The sequence below is a fragment of the Zonotrichia leucophrys genome, chromosome 4, assembly GCF_028769735.1.
Source record: "Zonotrichia leucophrys gambelii isolate GWCS_2022_RI chromosome 4, RI_Zleu_2.0, whole genome shotgun sequence".
NCBI lineage: Eukaryota > Metazoa > Chordata > Aves > Passeriformes > Passerellidae > Zonotrichia > Zonotrichia leucophrys.
The window spans coordinates 26953899-26957030 of NC_088173.1; positions in this window are offsets into that span (position 1 = coordinate 26953899).

Sequence of the window (3132 nt, forward strand, 5' to 3'; positions counted from 1 at the left end):
CCACAGCCAAGCACAGCATCCCCAGGAGCCAAAAGCCACGAGTTTTGTCTTCTGCACCTGCAGAGGGGCAGGAGCAGACCCCAGTTCCACAGGTGCAGTTATGGCAGCAGAAGGCACTTGACCCCCCCCCCCCTCCAAAAAAAATAATGCAGAGGAAGAGCAAGGAAAAATTCTCCCTTTAGTTGAACTGACACCAGGAAGTCCAACGCCCACTTTATTTAAAGGGAAGATATTTGAAGGAGCAGCAACAACACACAGGAGGAAGAACCACGGTGCTGTACATCCCACATCTTGTGCAGATTGCTGCCAAATTGGTGGGAAAGTGACACATCCCAGGCAGAACAAAAACTTTAAAATAATAATTAATGAATTATTACTGACAATTGGAAAAAAAATCCCAGTGGCTTATACAAATGAACGTTGGCTTCTGGAGTTTCTAGCGATAATAAATATTTAAACACCTCCCTTGTTTTAACATAAAGCAGAAGAGAAATGCAGCAATCGCAGTGGGAGCGGCAAAGTGTCAGAGCAGCAGCGTGGAGTGTTGTATCAAAACACAGCAGCGACTCGCACCCCATCCGCAGGGAGCAGGGAGGGGGACACCCCACCCCCGGAATGGCACTGCCAGGGCATCCCCATCACTCCCAGCACATTCCTATGAACAACCCCCCCTGGATATAACCTGTCTCTGGGCTCAGCACACCGGGCCAGGACGCCGACAAACTGGGTTGCTGGTTCTTTTCAGCGAAGCCAGAGACAGAAATTGCAGCCCTCACAGTGCAACTGCCAGGAGACCATCTCTTCTGCATGCTCCTTGGGCCACAGTTTGGCATCTCTGGGAAGCATTTTGGCTGGCAGTGCCACAGCCAGCCACCTCCCTTGCCCAGCTTTTCCTTGCCATCATAAAAGTGGTATTTTATGCTAAGGGGATGCCCACCCTAAAATCCCCGACGCACCCCAGCTGCTTCCAGCCTTGCTGGTAGAGAACCAGTCTGAGTCTCCCCACACAGCACAGCAGAATTAACGCCCTTCTCACTCCCTCCTTTACCCCTAGCAAAGCTGGTGGCAACATCTGCCATTTACATCACCTGCAGTGCCTGTTACAAGGTCCCATTTTTGGCAGTTCATAGCTTTACTCATACCTTTAATCCTGCAGGCTGAAACCTTTCAGGCAAAACATCTGCCTCCAGCTCAGTGCCTGCCTTGAGCTAGGTGTGCTCTCAAATTCCTAGCAAAACCAACTCAGCTGTTTCCAAGAAAATAATTAGAGAAAAAAAATGGCTAAGACCTGGCTTTCTTTAACCTCTTTTCCAGAATCCTCACTGTGGCCAGAGAAAGTTTGGGACATGCCAGTGATGGATCAAGCACATGTCTTACTCTCTGCCCCTCAGAAGTCCCCCCAGATTTTCTCAGCACCAGCATTTTAGGGCACATGTAACCTACATATTCACTGCTATCATTGCAATCTGCATCAGCTTCCTGACCCTGCCATGCTGGGGATGTCAAAAGTCCAACCCACTGTGGGTTGTGCCAGTGGCACAAGCAGAAGAGCAGCAGCCCACACACTTGCTGGGGCACCACTCCACACACCAAGCACCTACCTTGCAGGTGCTCCAGCCTCCAGGAGCTCAAGCCTCCGTGCAGTTGCAGCCACATCACCTTCCCAGGACACAAAGCACAGAGCTGGGGACTGCTGGCAGGAACCACAGCATCTGCCATATCTGACCTCCTCTAGGGAGGAGAGGGGCTAAAGGAAGGAAATACAGGGGAAAGGGGAACAAAGAATAGGAAAGAAAGAGTGAGCAAATTAGCTTTTTCCTCTGCCTTGCTGGGGAGCTGCAGTTTTCTCTGGCTGCTGCAATTCTAGCTTATGTTATTGAAGTAAGATGTGCTGGGTCACAACAGGAAAAAGAAAATCATCAGCTAATAATCCTGCTTGTGCCTCATCTCTGTGGTGACTGCCTCAGGATCATCCCCATCTTCTAAAAGTCACTCTTTCCAGCAGAATTAGGAAAGGCAGGGGCCAGAGCAGTGGTCCCCAAAGATCCCTGTCTAGTCCAGCTGTGCCATTCAGTGACACTTGATCTCACTGCTTGCATTCAAGGCCTAAAAGCTGACAAAACATGAGCCCTCCTTCTGCTCCTAAATTCCCATTTTCTCTTTGGTGAGATTAAGATTACCTGTGTGGCTGGGCCTCCAGCAGACTGAAAAATACAATTTTTATGCATAATGCTTGTGACACACTTCTGGTGAACATATGGAAAGGATGATGATTTCTTCACAGAGAGGACTACATGTATGCAGACATCAGGCCAACCTAATTTACCTTTGCTGCCTCTCTCTGCACAAAGCGCCATTCCAGCCCAATGGCCTCCTTGCAGAGACCATGTAAAGGGTTATCAATTACTACCAGCTCCCTCATCTACCGAGATGTCTTAAACAGCTAAGGCACGAGAATCCATGTTCCTTCTGTGTACTTCACTCAGTGTTGCCCAGCTGTTTGAGCTTGAACTAACCACCGAGAAAAGAAAAACTCTGCACCACCTGCAGAGTCATTTCTGACCAGACATTTGCCAGGCACAGCAGGCCAGGGAGCATCAGAGCCCAGGAGCGTGAGAAGATGCTGGCCCTGGCCCGAGTGTGCTGGGAGGTCGCGCAGCCGCGCGTGTTCCAGCTGTGCCAGCGCCGGCACACAGCCTGCAACGAGCATCACCCGGCCAGGCCACTGAGCCACGCTGCAGGCAAATGCTCTGCTTAATTGGTCTCAGCTGGAAGCTGCCCTGTGCATGCCAGCGTGTTTAAGAAAGCAGGTCTACAGGAGAGAAGACACCAGAGTAACCAATTAAAGGAAAAAAAACCTATTTCCCTTCCCCCTCTTTCCCAGCCCTAAGCCCTGGAAGTTTGTTTTATTTTTAAGAAGGACTGTTTCTTACTGTTAATGAAATCAACTTGAGAATAAGGTTTTGCTGTTGGTGTTTCCAAGTCCAGTGCTGACAGCATTTGTGGAGATAGTTACAGAGACCTGGTTAAATCAAGTCAAGGTTTGCACCTTTATTTCTTCTTTTTTGTTATGTGTGGTTTTGGGCTTTTTTCTTAAAAAAGAGGAAAGAAGTGATACCAGGAAACACTTCA